The following is a 22,243-nucleotide window of genomic DNA, read 5'->3' as shown; positions in this document are numbered from 1 at the left end:
CTTTAGGGTTGGTGAAGACCACCAGCATCCTGTTGCTGAATGTAAAGCCGCTTATAGCCGCGGATTGATAGGCGTTATGCAGCCAGGCCAGCGGTGGGCTGCAGCTGCGTGGGTGGCTCTGAATGGCTGCAGAAAAGCAGGACCAGAGATGATCTGAAAAATAATTTCCCCTGCATATGCCATAAATCCTAGGTTTTCAAGTATGACCCAGCTGTTAATGAGCTCCATACAGGCAAACAAATGTATGGTTACTGTAGGGACGCGTTCGTTTATGAAGATAAAACGTGATCCGCAGGACCTGGTAACTGCTCCCATAGCATCTTTAACGCTGAAAGTTGACCTTCTTGTGGCGGAAATCTTTATTAGCGTGACTTAATAATTTCACCGTGCCATCTAGGCAAGCCTCACGGCGCTGCCTGCTTTCTGTGCAAGCTTCATTTGTTTGTAAAAGCAGTAGAGTCAAAAGATGGGACGAAGTTTGCAAAGTCCACAACTTGCTTTGCGAACCCAGCGCTGTCCTCGGCCTCACACCAGCCACAGAAATTAGGAGCAGCCTTTGCTCTCGAAGCTGTTTTGAACTAACAGATGGGTGCAGGTAAGGCTGAAAAAGACCTTCAGGAAGGGATTAACTCGCTTTGTTTTTTATGAAGTACGGTGTTAGGTAGAGGATGGTTGTTTGGCGCTGAACAGCCTCGCATTTCATCCCGAGGCATTAATCTGTTGTGAGACCTTGGCAGTTACGTTCCCCTCATCAGAGTAATGCACAGAAATCCAGATTAGTACCAAAACCACAGTTTGGTTTATTTTTCTCATCTGTTACCTGAGAGGTAGGATACATCAACACCTGGGAGCTGGTGTCTGCCTGCTCTTCTAAAAATCTCAGTCCAATTTTAGTTGCTTTACGTTATAATCCGAACTTTTCCCCCGTAAATTCGCAGCGTCTGGACTCATCAGCTACTTTAAATGCTTGAAAAATAAAGATATTTTCTTGCGTGCTTCAGTGCTTACCCCAATATGCATGTTTGTGCACAGAGAATGTGCATACTGATTAATTTTAATGTAGTCTAGATGTACACGCACATAATTCTATTTAAACACCAAGCTGTATGTGCGTATTTATGAGTGGTTCAGTGGAAACAGGACTGAGCCCAACGCTTTATGCATTATTAGGAGGAACAACAGCTCACCTTTTAAAATGACTATATTTGGAAGTCTGATTCGAAACTCAGGCTGCTTTAACTTAATTTTGTGGCTTTTCTCCAGGTTTTCATAACCGGTGGAAGTGAGGACAGGATCGAGAGGAACGTTTGTGCTGCTTGAAGGTGAGCGGTCGTGTGGACGCGTGTGTGCTTTTACGTTTCATTTTGTTGCGCCTTTTCTCTTGCTAAACTGGGATTTTTTTCCCCCACTCTGATCATTGCAAGTCCCCCTTTAATACTTGATCAGCTGTTTTTGTGGGAATCTTGTACTCCTTCAGATCATCTCGGCCCATTTTGGGGATCATTTTATAGCGCAAAGCAGCGAGATCAAGCGCAAAGGCGCCGGCGCTAAAGGCCGGAGTTTTGTTTAACAGTTCTGATAGCGAAAGTTTACAAGAGCTGGACTGGGGAAAGCGATGCTGTGAATAGAGCTATTATTGCCATTATCACATTGTTTAGACTGGTGGGCCGAGGCACAGGCATTTCATATTTATTTAACCGCTTCGCCACGCTGTAGGATCGCCCTGTCCCTTGGGCTGTGGGCTGCACATGGCGTCAAAAGGCGGACGGGCGCTTTTGGGGGGGGTGCTGTGACAGCCCGAGGGGCCATTTGGGGTCGGACAGGAGAGATTTTGGGCAGAACGGGGGGATTTGGCGCTCCCTGCCCGGCAGTAGCCGCGCGGGGCCGATAGGGGGCAGCAGCCTCCTGCCTGCGGCGCGCGGGCAGCGCTTTTCCCGCCCAAAAAGGTTCCCCCCCCCCCCATCCCCTCACAGGGAACCGCGGTCCCGCTTCTCTGTCATTTTTCTGGTGACAAACCGCTGCAATAAGGGAGTTTTTTTTGGGGGGGATGTTTATTTTGATTTACAGGTGTCGAGCGGGGAGGGTTCTGGTGCGGTTTCCTCGAGAACTTCCCCCAAAATGTCAAAAGGAAGAACCCCCAACGCCTCGAAACCCTCTTGTGTCACTCGTGCAAAAATACCCCGTGGAGAACCTCAGTAAACGTCTACACAGCGCACACAGGTTCCTGTAAAAGCAGCTTTTTAGTTGTACGCGGGTGCGTATGAAACCCAAGACAATCTATGGCGTTGTGCTTAGATCTTTGTTTCGAGATATCGCTCTGTGTAGATGACGTGAGGGATTGTCTTTTAGTTGTTATTTCAGCACTTCTTACTCTTCAGTTTTCAGCACACGCACATTCAGTACGAGTAGCCCGTGATTATTACTTTTTCCAACTCTTTGCCTGTTAACAAAACCCTTTAAAGTAAAACCAAGGCAAAACAAGAACGAGGGAGTGGTTGTGAACAGGCGCTGGGTCCGCGATTTTTTGTTCGTCTCGAGCACACTTTATTGCACCTTTTCCTGCTGTTCGCTCTGAGGACAGACACACTGATAACCCTGATCCGACACGCAGGGATCCCCCTCCCGGCTCACATGCTGCTGCTCTGATTTGTCGACTTAGATATTTTTTTAATTATTATTCCCTATTAGCTCTTGCTGGAGTTGCTGGTGCAGCTCGACCACAATCTGAGACTGAGGGACAGTTGCAATAACCTAAACTCCACGTTTTCCTTCGCTGTATTTTCAGGGCTTGTGTGATTTCAGCGGAATATCTGTCTTGTCATTCCAGCGGGGCTCAAACTGCGCGGCAGCCGGGAATTCAAAGTGAGGAATCCATGAGAAGCTGTGTGTTAGGTACGGGCAGACTCTTCAATACACTGAAAACATTATTTTTGATTGTTGGTGCTCTGGAAGCTTTTTGTCCTTTTTTTTCCCGATGGTTTGAACTATTCCCCAAGCTCAAAGTAGTTGCTTTTCCCGTATTTTGACAGCCCTTCCCACTATTTAGAAAATCCAAGTATTAAATACGTGCTGGGTAGCAAGTGTGATTATTTTTGAAGTTGTTCTGTATGAAGTATTAATGTTTTATATGTTGAAAACAATTCCTCGTGACTACTGTGTTCGCTTTAAACAATGAAGTCTTTGCTCAGGAACGGTCCTGTGTTCATTAGAGAATAAGTGCAGCACTGGCCCCAATCAATAAATGAAGTTTGCTTGTGGCAGGCCATTGTATAACAGTGGAGCCCATGTAAGTATTTTGATGATTTTTCTGGGGTTTTTATTTGCTTATTTTCAGGCAAAATATTGTCATTGAAAGCAAGTAGTTAATTTTTTTTTTCTTAAAATAAATATATATATATAACTGTGCAAGTAATACTGAAAACTTAGCGCTGAACCTTGATCTTATAGGATTAGCTCCGATCAACTTCAGTGGCTCAGTTCACGAGAGTAAAGGCCACAGGAGAAATCTCACACAGGAAAACATTCTTCGCCCAGGAAACCTCATTATCGTGTCTGATCCAGGTACAAACAGTTGGTTCATTCCTGGTGCACGGAGGGTGAACTCCTGCCTTTCCTGCTCCAGCAGGGTTTTGCCAGGACACATTTACTCCTGGTTTACACCTTCCGTAACCTCAGCGCAAGCAAAATTCAGCCCTGTAGCTCTAATGGGAGCCTGTTTGATCTCGTCCTTTATTGCCAAGCGGTATCGGGAAGGGAGCTGAGCACAGAAACATGACTACCACCGAGCTGCTATTTGTTGCACTGCATTATCTGTAGTATCCTGGTTATTCTAGAAACGTTTTGTTTTTTTTCCTGCCTGGAACATTTTGCTGCAGCAAATGAAGAAGGGGGAAAAAAAAATGAAGAGACCTTCATTTGGTGGCGTAGAAAATTTGCATAAAATATCGCTCTAAGCATTGAAGGATCTTATTACATAGGGTTTTGATGATAATCTTTGTTGAAATAATATTTAACACATGCTGCACTTTTAATTAAGTATCTGAATAATCTCAAATTAATACCAGAGGTTTAAAAATAAGTTTTCATTTTAGTGAACTGTAACATAATAGCAAGCTGCATGGCAACCCCCTCCTTTACCCTTTGATTTAATTAAATGCCCTTCTCTGTGCGGCTTCTCACTTCAGAAATGCACAGAAAGAAATCAAACCTGGACATTTTATTTTGGATTTTGCCCCGTTTTTATCCCCTATGTCTTTACCCATTTGTTTGCCCTGCTTCCTCCAGGGCTTTGATTAAGATGTTTCTTTGGGGGAATCGGCTCATGTGGGGCTTTGCAAACCGGACCTGCATGTGTCAATGCTCCTGGAGTTCGATTGTAAGGTAAAAAGGGGCTTTAACAATGTAATGGTTTCAGAGAAGAGCAATCAAACCATTGCAAATAAATTCATGTTTATTCTGTTTATTTTTTAAAATTAAAAAGGCCTGATCCGGCCAATTTGTTTGCCTTCCAGTTAGGCATGTTTGACAATCACCGCTTCATTATTCCATCTTAAGAAATTCCATTAACCAAAGGAGGTGGAAATAAAAAAGACCTCGCTCAGATCCATGTCAGCGAAATTGTTTTGCCGAAGCCGACTCGCCCGGCGAGCGCGGGCTGGGGGGAGGCTGTTTATCGCCTTTATGAAAACATATTCACAATTTGGGAGCGTGAGGATGTGAAACAGGCTGGCTTTGAAGGCTTTCTGTTAGATTTCCCCCCTTTATCCCTTACCATCTATCATTGTAAAGGAGACATATATAACCGCCGCACTTTGTATATTAAGGGGAGCTGCCTGCTTTTTTCCCTTTGCTGAGATAATGATGCTGAGGGTTGTTGACTGCTGTTATCTCTGATGACAGCCTTATCTGCATGGCTCTGATTCCTGCTCCCGGAGTCGGAGATATCCAGTCCTTCGGAGACTGACCACTGCTCACATTACGGCTGGGCAGGCTGGAAAGCAAATATTCAGGGGCAGCAGAGTTCTTAACCACTTGTGCTGTTTGCTGTGTTCCCCCCACTCCACCGATATGAAGTATTGAAGGGAGTTCTGGGGGTAAGGAGAAATGAGAGCCTCAAAATGAGGTCAGATAAAAGGCAAATGCCCCCAGCCCTCGCCACACAGGTAGGGACAAAATAAGGCAATAACCAATTGTTGAATGGTGGTGGTGCGTGGCTCAAGCTTCTCTTGCTAATGGACCTAGCAATGCTATTTACACAGCAGATAGACTCTTACACCCTCCTGGCTGCACCGAGTAAGAATCCGGGAGCCTATTTTAATAAAAGCAATAATCCGCAGTTAGTTGGCGAACATTTGCCGTGCCGCCAAGGTGCGCGGCGCTGCCGTGGTTTGGCACGCTGCGTTCCCGTCCCTTGGAGATCTCAAAGAGCGAATTTCAAATATTTATGAATCTGGCCTCTTAACGCTCTTTGGGAAACAGCCTTGTTTTCCTGCCGCAGTAAGCGAGATGCAGAGATAGTGTGTGCACTCGGCTGGGATCCCCCTGCACCGGGAGAGAATTCCAGGTCACCCAATGGGAGACCCTGTGCATCAAACCCATCCCGTTTGCCCAAGTTTTGATCATTATGATCCTTAAAAACAGGCAACTGAACCCATTTTCCACAGCGTGGGTTTTTGCTGTATTAAAAGCGCCTCTCAGGGTGGGAAAACTCCCAGGTAGTTCCAGCTTGAAGCGGCACGGAGCAGGAGCGAACCGCGGCAGAGGCAGGAGCTGCCCGCATCAGGCAGCCCTGCCCGCGTTCTGCCCCATCCTCTCTGCCAGACCGTCTGCGCTTTCTCAAAATATAGGGCGCTATTAGAAGCTTTTTTTCCCTCCTTGTCATATCTGATAACGTATGTTCCAATCTGAGCACTCAGACCAATTTTATTGATATATGATCCAGGCTGCGTTTACAGAGTTGCAGCTCTTCTGTTGGTTCTCTGCAAGCTGGGCTTGTCTAAGCTGTGGTTCGAGGCTAGCAAGGTTAACTACAAAGTGTTTTCCTGGAAACACGCATCACTGAAGTATGCTGACGCTCTTTTTCCCCATTTAAAAAATATGATGTACTGGAAACAGCAGCAGTGGGGGGAGATACTGAGTTTGCCCTAGAAGTTTAAAGGGCTGTTTGTTTTTCTAGTGCTTCACAAGAAGGAAAAAATAGACTTTTTTTAGCACTGAAGAACAATTATTGATTAAAAAATAGAATTTGTAGTAAAAAGATCACTCTGAATTTCATTATTTTTTTTTGTTGTTGTTGTTGAAAAGGCAGAAATATATAACTGAAAAGTTTCTGTTTGAAACGAGTTTTTGTTAGAAAAGCCATTTTTTTCATGTAAGAAGCTTTTCCCCCATTCCTAGTAGGAGTTTGTGCAGTGTAATACGTGGCCACCGAGGGCTCCTTTGGCACTTTTTTCTGGCCAACTTGTGGGTCTGTTTTCCTGAAGCATGTAAAACAGCACTGATCTACTATGAATGTTCAATTAGGATGGTAGGAAATCTGTTTAGGATATTATTAAATCATCAGAAAATTCGGTTGCAGGCCACAGTGTGGAATATTCTTACACACACTGTTTGAAGAGGAGTTTGGGTATTAATAACTCGTCTGGTTTCTCCCCTCCAGTGCTGGTCTAGTAAAAGGTAATACCTGCGGATCTTGCTTTGTCATCCCTGGGGGGGTTGAACAGACGTGGAGATGAGGTTCTCAGGCACATGGGTCAGTGCCAGGGGTGGGTTATGGCTGGACTCGATCTTGAGGGTCTCTTCCAACCAAAATGATTCTATGGTTCTATAATGCTTGTTTTCCAAAGCGCTGAAGGACTGAAAGGGGTTAGGATGGGAAGCATTGCCCCGTCTTGCTGTGGCAAAACTTATTACAAGCTCAGATACAACATTTCCTTTTATCTGGGTCTGTCTAGTCCACCGGGGTCTGGGCTGTTGTCTCCTTGCTCACGTCACCAATGGCGCATCCTTCCCTCCGGGAGTCCCATCAGGTGTGCCCACGTCACCCAGAGCTCAGCTACCCTGTGCGTAGCACAGACCCCCGTGCTAAAGCGAGACACCCTCTCTGCTGGGATTTTAACCCAAGCTCACAGACAGAACAGCAATTTGATCATTGGAGCGCGCCGTTACGCAGCCCTGGTGTTGATAAGGGTGGATCAATTCCGGCGTTTGCAGGATGGAAACTTTTTCCCTGATGGTTTCTCTGCTGTGATTCCCCCACCCAGCACACACCATCCTCGACCATGAGCATGGTTGTTTTTCTGTATTGTTTTCAGCACCACAGCCCGGCACCGCTGTGGCACTGTGGGCTCCTTTCCCATGCCGCAGAGATGGGAAGACATTTCCCCATGTGTTCAGGATGATGGTGGGAATAGGTTTTGTATGTTGGTGAGACTTGGGATGAGAGGAAATGGCCTCAATTTGCACCAGAGGTGGTCTAGATTGGATATTAGGAAACATTTCTTGCTGGAAAAGGCTGTGGGGCATTGGAACAGGCTGCCCAGGGCAGTGGTGGAGTCATCATCCCTGGGGGGGTTGAACAGAGATGAGGTTCTCAGGGACATGGGGCAGTGCCAGGGCTGGGGGAACAGTTGGACTGGATGATCTTGAGGGTCTTTTCCAACCAAAATGATTCTATGACTTATCTGCGGCTGTGGGAACGTGTTCTGCCAGGAACCCGCAACTCCCCAGCGTTAGTTACGCAGCCCTGTGGGTTCCTCTGCTCCCAGCTGTAAAACGGAGATACCCTTTGTAACTCCTGCCGCAGCTTTAGTTCACCACAGCTCATCAAGTGCTGCTGGATCCACAGATGGGAGGCACTGCAGAAGTGACAAAGATGATTAATAAGGAGGTTATTAACAAGTACCACAGGTCACATTCTGCACTGGTTCCCAAGTTAGCGCTTGACATGGGGGTCAGTGTCAGGAACAACTTCCCGTGTGGCTGGGAGCTGGATTTGACTCTCAGATGTGAAGCCAGGACAGGCAAAAATTAGGTTAAACAGATTTGACCTGCACCTGTTAAGAATGTTTCTGAGGGAATGAGGTGTTTTCTGCAGTATTACAGAAGTATCACACTCTCCGCAGGTGAGTTATGCGTGGTCCCACAGACCGGTGTCTGTAGTTGTTTTGCAAGCTGGTTTGTCTAAACTTCTGTGATTTGAGGGGCTGTTGACACACTTGAACAAGATCTTGGAATCTCTGATGGTCTTGGACAAACAGCAAAGAGTGTATTTGCCGTGAGGGAGAAGCACCGCTCTCCTGGAGCATGGTTTCCATTTAAACTTTCGGAGGGCTCCTCGCTCTGGCCTGCCTGTGTTTATCTCTGCTGAGTGTGAATGGGAATTGGAAAAGAGGGAAGAGAGAATGGCTGCTTTTTAAAAAGCTAATTTAAAAGCAGGCGCAGTCTTCTGTGAAGATGATTCTGATTGTCCAGAGCTCTTTTAAAGGGACAAGGTTAAATGCGTTTTTATTGAGAATGTGGGATTAGACACATGCACAAAATGAACAACATCTTCTTTATTTATTTCATACTTAAATGGCCAAGAGTGTAAGTCAGTCAATTCCTGATGATTTGGGCATGCAAGGGGATTTTCTGTATTGTTTTTTTTTTATTTTTTTATTTCGTAAAGCTCTTTATCTCTGCTTTCTATACCAGCTATTTCTGCATTGCCACCAACCTTCGTCTGACCGGTATCCTTGTCTAACCGAAGGGGGAAGATACGCGTCAGCTGTAAATGGCACAATCATTTGGAAGCTACAGGTAAAATACTTGTGAGCCTATTCCCACATGCCCCAGTTTAACAGTATAAACTGCCTTGCATGGGAAAGGCCGATATTCATGCTGCTATTCCATACAAGATGTGAAATGACCGAGGGTTTAAAACAACTCTGTGAAGTTGAGAATCACAGTATTATTTACAAAGTGCTGATGCTTTGGCAAAAAAACATGAACATACCCAGTTCAAATTGATTACAATCTACGGTCAATGCTGTGTCTGGAGCAGGACTGCCTTTTCTTGTATATTTTTACTGTGTGATTTTATCTTTGCTGTGTCTGTTTATTGCCATTGTAAAAGGAAGAAATCATAATAATTTGAAGAAAAAGCCTGGCGAAGTGGAAGTTTCTTTTCTTTTTTGGTTTTTTTTGGTCAGCTTTATAGCCAGGGAAACTGAGGCACAGAGAGGTCCTGGAAGTTCATGGGTGAAGAAAGCTGGTGAAGGAGTTGGGGAGAAAGCCCAGGAACTTACACTGAGGTGCCAGTAGATGTTCCTGTGTACAGTTATCACTGGAGAGCAACCCAAAGGATCTTCAGCCGACAAGGTTTGCACACACATTTTTTGCTCATGGAGGGCTGGAAGAAGACAGTGTGCATCCTGAGTTCAGATTTGGTAGCTTGGTCTCTGGTGGAGCAGGGTGCTGCAGACTGTTCGTTTCTCAGAAGAAAAACAGACTGGCTGGAAGCAACTCAGCCTAAAACTCCCTTTGGATGGGCACAGCCAGAAGTTTCAAGGGCTCTCCATATGGGTTCTGCAAAAGTGAACTCTGGTCTGAAAGTGCACACCAGTGTCTATAAAGCTATTTCCCATCAGTGGGGTCTCTCCTTTAGGAAAAAGAAAAAAAAACAATTAAAAAAATTATATATATGTATAAATTCTAGATGGCCACAGACTGTCTGCCTTGTCTCAGCTGTCTGGCTTTACCCTCACACCCTTATTTTGGTAGTGTCATCTCTCTAGATACTATCTTTTCTGGAGCAAACGCAGTCTCTCGCTGATGTAGATGGGGCCAGGATCTCTGCTGCAGGAAAGCAGCGTGTGAGTTAAATGAGCTGTGTTGAGTCACGCCAGCTGAGGATCCCGCTGGTTAGATTTATTGCTGAGAAAAGACCAAAAGTGAATACCCAGCACAAGGGAGGCTCTGTCTTATGTGCCCCATAGGCTTAATTAGCACACAGATTTTTTGTTCACTGCTATTTCTTAAAACCAAAACCACTAACAAGCAAATGATGTAAAAGAGAAGGGCAGAAATGCTGTGTTCATGGCTTATTACTGTTCATATAACACCAAAGTTGGGTAAGAAATAGTGAAGGCATTTAACAGGCATGATAGCACGAAATACAGAACATAATTAAGCCAGATAGAGCTTTGGTGTTAATTTTAGGGGTGTCAGGATTGCCCTTTCCCAAGAAGTTCTTGTTTTACGGGTAGTTCTTGACTGGAACAGAGGTTCAGTGGGATGGGTTTGGATTTGCTGGGCAAGGTCTTGGCCTGGAGGAGCCCCAGATGATGAGAATGAGCCCTGAACACTGAGAGCTGTGCTGCCTGGGGATGTCTCTGTTTACTGAGGGCACATCCCAATGGACCTATGACTAATCAGACACACTGGTTAAACTCTTGGTATTCATACTGTTGGAAATATCATTGCAAAAATAGCCTCCTACAGCCAGGACCTAAATTTTCTGTACATTCCTACTTATTTCTTTGTTCTGGGTTTAATCTCAGCAGTGAATATTCCAGGACTCCTGTTCAGAAGAGAGTGGACTGTGCTTTCTCCAAATCCTTGAGTTGAGTCACGAAAAATGTGGTATTTCCTTGCTGTAGCGTTGTCCAAGGTTTAGAGGTCGCAATCCAACCCATCAGTCAAAACAATGACCTTGGCTTGCAAGCGAGGAGGTTTTTTGAAAGGTTGGTTGAATTGTTGGAGGATTTTGCCTGTTTTCTGTGTTTTAAACCATAAGGATACTAAAAATTACATTTTCAGGCTTTCTCCAAAGCTATGAAGGCCAGATACTGATTTTTCCAGTTGAAGATTTTGGGACTACTTGTGCTACTTACCTTAAGACAACTGTCTGAGGTATCTGAGAGGTGAAGCTCCTCTTTCTAGTTTGTCTGTGTTCCTCTGGAAGGGCATTTAGAGACGAACCTTCCCAAGTTAGGCACCCAGGTCACAGTTTATGTGACCCTTGTCTCCCATTTCATTTCATGGATTGCCTCTGGGAGCAAAGACTGAAGCTGTTGGAAAAACCTTGTATATTATAAGCTTCATGACAGCAACACAAGAGCTGGCAGCGCTGCAAAAACCTAGGTGTGGGAGAGAAGGTTCAGCAGAGCTGTTTCCCAGAATATGGAAAATACTGCAGCAAGCATTCTAGGACTGGAAATTCGAATTTTACTTCAGCCCCTTAGGCTGCGTTCTTGCCCTTGTTTCAGTCCCATGTCTGTTTGTGCTGAGTAGAGTTGACATGAGTGCATATTCACCCCTTTCCCCAGAATGGAGAGGGAGTTCTGCTTGTCCAGCGAAGAAGCCATTTCACATCTTGTCCCTGGTCACAGCTGAGCAGTACAGCAACAGCCACAATAAGAGTGAGAATAGGAAGTAGCCTTAAATCCAAAGGAATCACAGTTCAACCATAGATACTCCGTAGCCAGAAAGGTTGGTGAGAGCTGTTGCATCAGTTGCTCTGCCCAAGCTATTCAATCTACTCTTCTACTTCATAACCGCAATGAACCTACCCACTGGCTTCTGAGGTTGCAGATCATAGAATGGTTTGGGTTGGAAGGGACCTTAAAGATCATATAGTTCCAACACCTTCCATTAGACCAGGTTGCTCAAACCCCTGTCCAGCCTGGGCTTGGACACCTGCAATGATGGGACATCCAACCTGATACCATGGGCTGCTGTCTTCGGCATTTGTGTGACTGGGAGCTGCGGATCAAACGAACTCTTGAAGTGGCATCTGGATTCAAATCCAGAGTGGCCCTAGAACACCAGGGCAAAATGACATCGTTGCCAACAGGACCAGCAGGTTGGCAGAGGTGTTTCTCTTTTCACAAAGCTGTTTGTCTAAAGACTCTGGTTTATATGAAAGGAGGATGTAGCAAGGTGTGGGTCAGTCTCTCTTCGTATTAATAAGTGGCAGGACTAGAGGAAATGGCCTCAAGTTACGCCAGGGAAGGTTTAAGTTGTATATTAGGAAAAATTTCTTTACTTGAAAGGGTTATCAAGCATTGGAACAGGCTGCCCAGGGAAGTGGTGGAGTCACCATCCCTGGAGGGATTTAAAAGGCAAGTAGATGTGGCACTTAAGGATGTAGTTTGTTGGTGGAGCTGGTCTTTTCCAACCTAAATGATTCTGTGGTCTGTCTCTCACGTACTTCACTTGAGCTGTTCTCTTGCGTCTTTGGGTTTTTCAGCTGGAGTCCCATCTTATGCTCAGCAAGAGCTGCCAAGTGCGATTGGGAAGGACCCGATGGCAAAGGTTTACAATGCCCAAATCCCTCCTACATTGTTTTAACGTCTTTGTAACATTTCTTTCTGCTTTTCCCTTCCAGAAATGCAAAGTTGTTTGATAGAGCGCAGTGACCTGCCCTGGAGAGCTCCCTCTGGCCTGTGGTTTCATGCTCTGCAATCTCATCCAAGACACCTGCATTTGACGTTTCCCTTCCAGCTGTCTCCCACAGAGCGTTTCAGAGCAGGTTTGTTTCTGTAGTGCAAGGCCGAGCACGGGGAGCACACCAGAGCACGTGTGGAAAGGTGTCCTGTGCAACAGATCGCCCTTATGCACTGCTCCCCAGCCCCATGCTGGCAGTTCTTCATGTGCTGTGTTTGCATAACGTGCGTAAATTGAAACAGGTCCTTAACAACTACATTGGCATTAGTGTGTCTTTTTCCCCAGCCAAGCGGCAAAGGCACCATGTCTCCTATTATGGAATGTGCCAACACTTTAAATATGCTCCTGCCAACATCCTACGTGAATCGTCCCTTTTCCAGCCTCCGTTGTCCTTCTGGAGGTTGCAGTCCTGGAATCCCATCTTGTTCTTCAGTTATCTGGGGAGTTCATTATTTGCTCTCAGGTACAGTTGACATACTAAGACAGGACGTGTCACAGAGACTTTCTGCTTTGAGGACTCCTTCATTGCAAATGATACACCATCGGTCTGTGCTTCCTTAGAGCATCGTGTAGTGGACAGAGCAACGCATTTGATCTCACTGTGTGTTTTTATGGTAAGCCACTGTCTGAGATTGTAAGATCTGCTCTCCTTTCCACTATGAGTTTACCTGAGTGCTGGGATGAATCTTGGCAGAGACCGCCCTGCCTTTAGCACCAGGTGCCTGCCGTTCAACTTGCTGAACAACAGAGAACGTTTTAGCCCACTAAGCACTGGGGCTGGAAGAACAGATATTCTTTTGAGGAACAGCTGTGTGGGAGGTAAAGCTGCAAGGTGGCTGGGGCTCTGGTGAACCTCTCTTCTTTCTCCAGGACTTCAGTAAGGGAACTTGACCAAATCTCCTTGCCTTTTCAGGGAAGAAGGTTTGTAGTTACCCAACTAAGTTAATTTTGTTGAGGGTCTTCCATACACTATCTAATCATTGTTTCTTTTTACTTTTTTGAATCAGCAAGGTACCTACATAACATAGAGGAGGGGGAGACGATATTTTGATGAATTTGGAGTGTCTGCACGGTGCTTAGAACATATTTCACAAAGTTGGTTTCCAAAATACTGAAATGAAGTTTAAGGGGACAGGTTTCCATGTGAACATTAGGAAAATGATTAGGAAATCGTTTGGGTGTGAGATGCAGTTGGGATTCATGGCCCCTCCAAGGAGTGAGTTGGTGTCACTGCCTTGGTTTGGTGGTGCAAGTACAAACTCCATCCCAGCTGGGCCAAGCAGACCAGGCAAGTATTATACAAGTCAAGGAAATAAGGGCAACTATCCTGTGTGCAAGGACATTGAGGGCTGGGGCTGTGCTCCTGCCACTGTCCTTGTGGCGTGGGGACATCTCTGTCCCCTGCAGCAAGGGGGTCAGCATCACGGTGAATTGCAGTGTGTGGAAAAGCTTCTAAATTCTGCTGGGTAGCTTGAGGATTGGCTGGAGGGCTTTGGGAGAAGACTTTTTGCCTCTCAATGGGCTTTCACTTCCCAGCAGGGAGACAGCAGAGCAGCGGGGCATTAACTGAGGGGGCTGAGAGGATTGGGGAGGACCTGAAAGGGCGAGGATTTGGTTGGTGGTTCCTCTGGGCATGAGGAACACAGGTGGTCAATGCTCACACTCTCCTCATTGTATCGGGAGGATAAAGCAGGGCGGTCAGAGAGACTTGAGGCTGGGGGGTCCGCTCGGTGCCTGCACGGAGGGAGCCCCGTCCCAGCGGGAGCCCCAGCAGCCTCAATAGCTGGGCCCGGTGCCTCGCAGGCCCCCCGAACACACAGCCCTCCTCACTTTGAAGCCCCCGGTGCTGCGAGAGGGGTGCTCGCTCTGGCTCTTGTTTGCTGATGATCCCTAAATTAAGAAATGCAAATCTATTCCGGGCAGATTCCTTTTCCAAAGGCAACTTGCCTCACTTGCTAATTCCCCACGTGGCTTCTATACAGACCCTGTACAAACACCTGCAGCTTATATTTTTTTTTCCCTCTCCCCCTTTTTCTAGCGAGGGGGTGGCGATGGGGAGCTTATTGAAAATCTTTGTTTTCTCTGCTGCGATGAAACTTGCTTTGCTCTTTTGCCTCCTTTTCTTTCCTCTTTTCACAAAATAAATACAGCTGATCCATCTCCAGCCCCTCTGCACGTGCCAGAAGAATAAATCGTCCGCCTTGCCCCCAGCCCCCTCCTTTAATTCTTTCCCCTGCTGCTGTGTTTGCTTATTCTCACTGCAGCTGTAGTGCTGGTCACAAGCGTGAGTTTGACCTATTGCTGGTTTGTTTGGCTCTGGCTCTGCAGAGCCAACCCCCCTGAAAAAAAAACAGACTTTGAAATCAGCTGTTAGAGCCCTCAGTAGTTTTGGGGTTTCTTTTTGCTTTACTGTTCCTTCTTATTATCATAGCACTTGCCTTTTGTTGCCAGTGCAAATAAAAACGCACGCGTGCGAGCGCACAGAGACGAGCGGAGGGGAGCGCAGCCCCTGAAATATTGCACTGTCCAAAGTCCATGGGTTAAAACAAACATCAACACTGCGTCAAATAGTTTGCCCGTAAGAGTCTTTTGTTATGAAGATAAGCTTGTTATCTCTTTCATTCAGATTTTAATCTGACAGGTCATTTGCATACTGCCAGCCGACTTCAGGGTGTGCATTAGATCCACTTTGCATTTAAATCCTCTGTCACTCAGGCAAATAAAAAAGGGAGGGGAGGTGGGGGGGCAGCAAAGAACCTCTTTCAGATCCTCTCAGTTATTGCTGTTACTTTTTGTGTTGGTGGAATTGATGGCAGAAAAGTTGTCCTGGTTATTGGGGCTCTGCTTTTTGGGGCAGCTGGGATGCTCCCAGGCCAGGAGCTGCAGGGCCAGGGTCTTTCCAAAGAGCCCGCTGGGACTCCTGGGCCCCTTCCCTACCCAAATCCCACTTCAAACTCCACTTGTGCAGACTCTTTTTACCCAACTGACCTCTGTTGCTAGCTAAAACCCAGACCTGCTCCTTGCTTAGTCCTGCCCTCAGTCAAGTTAAGCCTGCCCTGGGTTTGCATGAGAAGGAATCAAGCCCTTAGTGATAATGGGACAAGGGACAATGAATGTCCTGGCCACAATACAGCTAACAAGTCACCTATTTAGCAACTTCTATGTAAACGTCTCTTCCCTTAGTTATTCCACTTGTCTTATGTGTCCCTATATATCTTTTCTTCTCCACCTGAAACGTGATCCTGGACCCTTACCCCTTGAACTTTGTCACACGTGCTGGACGGATTCCAGGGACCAGGCTGCTCATACAGGTAGCGGAGAGACATTGAGTGAGGGTGAAGGACAGGAGCTGCGGGACACAAGTCACCTGTGGTGCAAATGCAGGTTGGTGGGGTTGTGTTGCACTGTGGGCTCAGAGAGCTACACCAGTTTCTGGTGTCTTTACGGTACTGTAGGCACAAAAACCAACCAACCAACCCAAAACCCCCTTGGTGAAGGTGTTACCAAAATGCATAAATACTGTGGATCTGCGGTTCTCGTTGCCATCCTGCAGCCTTGCAGCTGCCCTTTCCAACCCCTTTGTAGGGCAGGAGAAGGAGGTGACCTGACCAGCGATGGCCATAGACCACTGAAAGCACGATTTGGGATCCTGGCTCCCTGCAGGGACATCACGTTAGTCTGTGAGAGCATAAAATCGGGGATTTCAATTTCTGGATTTCCTTCCTTCTGCATTGTCTGTGCTTGGACGTATTGCCCATGCTCACTTTTCCTGAGAGCAGCACAAGTGACATCAAGACTCCTGTGTTTCTTGGAGCGCTGAGCCCAGGCTCAACCTGCCCTGATTTTGGGAGACCTTTCGCCCGGCTGTCCCCACCGGCCGCAGGGTGCTGGGTCCTGCCTGCTCCTGCCAGCACCTCCCTCTGCTCACAGGGTTTGCTGCGCCTCCTCTGAGATGCCGAAACAATGAACCTGGGACAAGATTAAACCTGGTGCAATTCTTCTCCTGTGCACAGAAGTGTAACCGTGGCTCCACTGAAGACCGCAGGAATTACCTCAAGGTAAGTGAAAGGTAAAAAACTCTTGAGTATCCTTCCTGAAATACAATGGAGAGCTGTGAGATAAGGCCATGGTCCCCCTACAGAGAGGGGGATTGAGTCCCAAGCCACAGCAAGTGGAGATACAGTAGGACTTTTCCTTGAACCTCAGTGGGGTTAAAGATCGGATCTGGTGCAATTAGTGTATCCAAAAGCGAGCCAGTGAATAGTTGCAGGGCATTCATTCAGCTCTAATGTGACAAGTTCAATTCTTCTGTTCAAAGCCAGTGATTTTCTTACATATATTAATTATTTGAAATAATTCTCTGAATAACATCTAGAAATAATTCAGGCAATATATCTTGATAATGAAACTGTTGCTACTGAATGGTTGAAATCTCAGCTGCGCTGGTGACTTTGGCTTGGGCGAGTGTTCACACGGCATTGTTTCTTCTCTTAAATACTACTACGTGACTTTCAGAACCAGATTCTGGTCTGAATTGCCGTGTTTATGAGCTCTCTATTATTTGTCATTTCTGTAAATGTTCCTGACAGTAAATGCCTTTGTTAGAATATTATTGGTAAAGCAAACACAAAAAGCGTGTGAATGAAGGCAGGCCAAATTTGAGCCATTCATTTGAATGGATAGTTGGAAGAGTGAAGTTTCTGAGATACGTAGCCACCTCCAAGACTTCAGTGAAGCTGCAGCGCCTAGTTGCAAACCTTAATAAGCAAATTCCCACCTAATGCCACAGTATTATAAAAGCGACAGCGTTCCCAGTCCTCTCATGCTCTGTGATATGCTACTTTTGCTTTGCAGAGTTTGCAGCGGGGCAGCAGTGTCCCCCCAGCGCGGTGCATGGTCCGGGCAGGAGAGGAGTGTGCTCCTTGCGTTGGAAATGACTGGGACAAGATGATTGAGATGTTTGATATGTGCTGGGGTTCTCACACCAGTGCACACTTTCAGTTATTTATCATTCAGCCACACTGCCAGTGTTACTGAGACTAAGGCAGCCCCGAGCAGCTTCGTGTGCCTTCTGGTTGACCAAGGGCTGTGCCTTGCTGATGCTCTTCTGCAACGAGGAGCTACCTGGGTGCTGTGGGGATGACCCGCTGCCCACTCGCTGCCCTGAACGTGAGAGCACTGAGGTTTGGAGAGATTTTCTGTCCGAAATCCAGACTGTTGGCCAAGGATGGAGTGGAAGGAAAAGGCAGAGATACCCATGTGCAAATAAGGAATTGCTCCTTTTGCTCACTCATGCCCTAAAACTGGCAACACTTAAGACCCCTGAACCAAGGGCAATGAATGCAAAATGAGAGCTCTGCAAAATCCCTTGGTTCCAGGCCAGCTCTCTTGCTTTGCTTTGCTGCTCCTTGACATCAGTCTTTCAGCCAAGTGAGCAAGTCAACGGCTAGCTGTATTGCCAAGAAATCTTCCTAGCTGCTTTCCGTATAGCTAATGAGAATGCAAATGTGCTGTGTTTCTAGGCTTGCTTGCAACTGCCACTTCTTCTTTTCTGTGGATGGGACCCAAGTGCCCTTTTTCTTGCCGTGAGATCTAAACACATCGCGCTGACTGGTGTGGTTGTCCTCACGTTGTCAATGAGAAATGAAGTGTTTTGGGTGGAACTCCAAAGGAGGAACCGGTGTCTCTCAGATACCTGCTTTGCACTATCCTTGCACGTGTTGTCCATGGAGCTTTGAAGAAAGACCAGTTTAGAATTAGAGAAGCAGGCAAGAAGCAGATCTTTCTTTAGAAGTTCAACACTGTGTCAGAGCCAAAGCCGCACATCATTCCCACTGTGGTTGGGCAGTGTAGGGCTTCTTTGCTGGGCTCTCCTTGGGAGCTTCCATTCTTCTCACCAGCACTAGTGGCTCTTCTCACCCAGACTTACAGCAGTAGCGTTTTTTTTTTTAATCCCTCATAAAAGGGGTTTATCATCAGGCTTGCATTGTGATATTGCTTACAGCTTTGATCACTACAGAAACAGAGCAGTAACTCTGTTTCCATCTTTTGCTGTGCTTCTCTATTGAAGAGCAGAACCTCTCTTGACCAAAGCTGCTGGTCACAGCTCTGCCTGTGTTCTTCCTTGGGTACAGTGTCACAGGCCATTATAAAACCAGCCCTGGGTGCTTTCCAGCTAGCCGAGCCTGGACAGAGTCCAGGCAGTGTCCCCAACCCTGGCTCTCAGGGACACGCTCCTTGCCTGGCTCCCTTTCTGGGGCTGTTGGATCAGAGATGAGAGCTCAGTAGCTCATGGGCATTGTCACATACTCTGTCCTGATGGGCACTCTGGACTCTTTGGGGACCATGGGGACAATTCAATAAAGAGACACAGCGTCTGCATAGGAATTTTTTCCACACAGACACACGCACTTGGTCCCTAGACAATGCCCGAGCGCTGCAGAGCGAGGCGAAGCCGCCGCCTCCGGAGCGTTGCCCTTTTCTCGGGCTCTCCCGTCTGGTGTATGTTTCCAGATTTGCCTCTAGTCTCTAAGGCAGCCCAGGTTTTCTCCGGCTGAGCCTTCCCACCCTGCCCACCAAAGGGCTTCCTCTGCCTCAAGAACACGTCCCTTTTAAAAGCAGCCTGACATCTTTCCTTTGTTCCTGGCTCTCCACTAGTATTTTCCATGATGCAATCCCGTATGGGGTTACTGGCAAGAGCTGTTACAAGTCAGTAGCTGTGCCTGGAGCAAACCCATTGTTCTGCCAGCGCTGAGCCCTTCAATGCCACTGACTCCTGCGCGGCCCCGCTCCTGCTCCCCAGGCACCACTGGTGAGGGCGACAGGGACGTCCAGAGCCACACGGAGGGACACGGCCATAAACACAAGGCACAGCACGGAAAGCGATGCGTGATTAGATGCAGACACTGTCCCCTCGGACCGTGACACCAACCGGGAACACCAGGCTGGGCCGTGGTTGGGGACCGGGCTGTGACTCACCAGCTGCATCTCGCTTTTCCTGAGGAAGCTCGCAGGCTGCTGCTCCAGCGGAGAAGGGTTATTTTAGAGTGGAAAGTGAGAAGCTGTAGCTTTTATCCTTTTGGAGGAGCAATTTGCAAGGAAAACAATGCAGGATTCTCTGGAATAAGGAGCATTAGCTGCATCATCTTTTAAAAATAATTTAGTCAAGTGAATGTTGGCCAGGGATTAGCACCCTTGCAGGCACTTGGACGGCAATAAGGGGATGTTTGCTGAGATTTATTGATGTTGGGAGTTGTTGCAAATGCATAGGTGACATCTAATGCCAAAGCAGCTCTCTGGCTCGCTAATGAGATAAGTCAAAGGCTCTGCAAAGTTTTCAGCAGCATAGCCGTTAACCCCGAGATTACAATATCCTTTGTGTTTTTCCAGCGTGTTCTGCCAAGTTTTCGCCTTAAGCAGAGAGAGGATGAAAAATGCAGGGCCAGAGAGTCTCTCACAGCTGAAAACCACTGTCTGCTGTGTTGTTCCCCGGGACAGAGAAGAGCCTGTGTATGATCAGCACCGAGCAGCGAAACACCTCGACTGTCCAGCACAGTCGTTTTCTTTGGTGTTGGACAAGTGGAGAAGAGAAGAGAAGAGAAGAGAAGAGAAAAGAGAAGAGAAGAGAAGAGAAGAGAAGAGAAGAGAAGAGAAGAGAAGAGAAGAGAAGAGAAGAGAAGAGAAGAGAAGAGAAGAGAAGAGAAGAGAAGAGAAGAGAAGAGAAGAGAAGAGAAGAGAAGAGAAGAGATGAATCACAGAGAACAGTCCTGTCTGGGGAGATGCAGTCTTATGTTCCCCACCCTTCTCTGCTTCTGATGTACAGGATTGCCAAACTCAAACTTCACAAGGGCTTTCTAGGTGGTTACATTGGATGCTTCTGTTGCACCCAAGCATGTCTTGTTCTGGGAATTATTTTTGGTGGTATTAATGAGGTTTTCATCTCTTAACTGAAGATTGCACACCTGAAATGAGACAGGTTGCTGGTGAATTATGGTGGTAAATGTCCAGGGCTGAGACTGCAAAAATCCCTCAGTTAAAATGTTTGTAGGAAATAAACAAATGCAGTTTTAGTGATGCTAAAACATTTAGTGACTTCATCTCGGTGTGTCTGGGCTATCGCGTTGAAAGGACCTCAGCTTATGTTTTATGTCCTTTTCCCACAAAACATGAAACATTTTGTTTCCTAGAAATTTCCTTCAGTTTTATTTAAATCATCATCAGAAAAAAAAAACACCTCCTTTAAAAAATAGTCTTGAGTTAAACAAAACCTTTTATTCTGCTCCAAAGTTTTGAAAAATACCAACTACATCAAAATGAAAACTAATATGTTTTGGATGTTTGAAGAACAATTCTTATTTCCTTCTTTATCTCCATAGTTCCTTGGCGAAGAATGAATTTCTTCCACTTGTGACACTCCAACAATTATTTGCAGATTTAAGAAAAATAATAATAATAATAATAAATAAAATAAAAAAAGAACTTGCGAGTATAGAAGTTTCAGTATCGGGGTCGGTGCTGTGGGAGTCTCTAAGCTTCACTTGGAGAGCTGAAAGAACCAAGGCATTGACTCAGGCATAGCTAATGAATTACTTCCAACCTTCAAGGAACAAACCCAAATATCTGTGATAGCAAGATAAGATCCGCTGTGTTATTGCTAGAAGCATGCTTCAGTCTCATCTACATGCCGAATAAACAGCTCTGGCCTCTTTGCAATGTTACAAACATCTTGTATCACTCATTCTGCCACGGAGAAGACTCTCCTGACCGTGTCTAAGTTTTCTCTTGGGGAGGTGATTTCAGTGTGGATCTCAGCTCTGTCTCAGATACTGGTGATGGCTGATTCCCCTGTCTCCCAGAGCCAGTTTTCACATCCTTGCTTTAGTGTCTGAGACAGGAGCAGCTCACCTGCCCTTCCAGCCCTCTGGCAGAGGCAAAGCTCAGCAAGATCGTGATTGTTTCCCTGGTCCACATATTCTGCCAGTGTAGCTCGTGCCCAGCTCCAGCTTTGGGTTTTACAGGATCGCTGTTCTCAAAATACACACACTCCGCGGCCAAGGATGAGTCAGAGGGATGCTGTCAGTGGTGTGCTGGGTGGTACCGGTTAGTCCTTGTTTGTGGGAGTCCGTGAGCAATTCAAGAAAGAAAAATGTAATTAGTGCCAATCCGCACAAGTTAATGGAAAATAGATTGTGATGTCTCCCTTTGGTTTAGTTGATAAAAGTGATAGTGGTGTACAAGACGGTGTGCAAGTGAGACATTTGACTGGAGACCACGTGGCATTTTGATTAAGGATCTAGAGCAGTATAAAATGAAGAGGGTGTGCATTAAATGGATTAAAACCTGGCTCCCTGACAGGTCTCCAAATATAACTGTAAATCATCTGCCAGCTGTGTTTGTAGCAAAGTCCCTCCAGTATTCTGGCATTTAATATCTTTATCAATGACATGGGAGAAAATGTAAAATCACCAATGATGTGGTCTGCTGATGATCAGGGAAGTGGTAAATAATGAAGAGGGGAGGTCACTGATAGGGAGGAATAGGAGACCGCTTGGGGAGCCAGGATCAAGCAAAGAACAAATATGGTGATGCAGATGAATGCAAGAACAAAGAATAAGAGCTACATTTGTAGGACAGTGGACTCTAGCAAGCAGAACAGTGAAGAAGCTGCTTCGGTGGCAAAAGTCAGCTGAATGGATGACCCAGCGCTGGGCCATGAATGAGCAGGAGGACACTTGGAGGCAGAAACAGCAGAACAGAGTATCTGATTCATTTGCTGCTGATAGAAGTGTTGCTGTGGTGAGTAAAAATATCAATA

General features: G+C 46.3%; 2 long non-coding RNA genes across 10 annotated transcripts in view; both read left to right on the top strand.

The window, feature by feature from the left end:
* The window catches only part of LOC139828753 (uncharacterized), a 57,937-nt gene extending 44,197 nt beyond the window's left edge, over positions 1 to 13,740 (top strand). For 6 of the 9 annotated variants that reach the window (XR_011740660.1, XR_011740661.1, XR_011740657.1 and 3 more), the window contains 5 exons: positions 1,264 to 1,322; positions 2,786 to 2,892; positions 3,448 to 3,561; positions 8,695 to 8,799; positions 12,371 to 13,740. This is a non-coding gene — a long non-coding RNA (uncharacterized lncRNA). Of the gene's footprint in view, positions 1 to 1,263; positions 1,323 to 2,785; positions 2,893 to 3,447; positions 3,562 to 8,694; positions 8,800 to 9,191; positions 9,361 to 12,370 lie in introns of all 9 variants that reach the window. The other 3 variants (XR_011740658.1, XR_011740659.1, XR_011740664.1) reach the window with 3 other exon arrangements.
* A 1,637-nt stretch (positions 13,741 to 15,377) lies between these two features.
* LOC139828686 (uncharacterized) lies at positions 15,378 to 20,028 on the top strand. The gene is made up of 3 exons (XR_011740594.1): positions 15,378 to 15,813; positions 16,360 to 16,487; positions 19,819 to 20,028. It is a non-coding gene; the product is annotated as an uncharacterized lncRNA (long non-coding RNA).
* The last annotated feature ends 2,215 nt before the right edge of the window (positions 20,029 to 22,243 follow it).

This window comes from Patagioenas fasciata, chromosome 10, assembly GCF_037038585.1.
Source record: "Patagioenas fasciata isolate bPatFas1 chromosome 10, bPatFas1.hap1, whole genome shotgun sequence".
NCBI classification, from domain to species: domain Eukaryota; kingdom Metazoa; phylum Chordata; class Aves; order Columbiformes; family Columbidae; genus Patagioenas; species Patagioenas fasciata.
The sequence above is the reverse complement of the archived record's forward strand: the minus strand, read 5'-3'. Positions and strand labels throughout refer to the sequence as shown.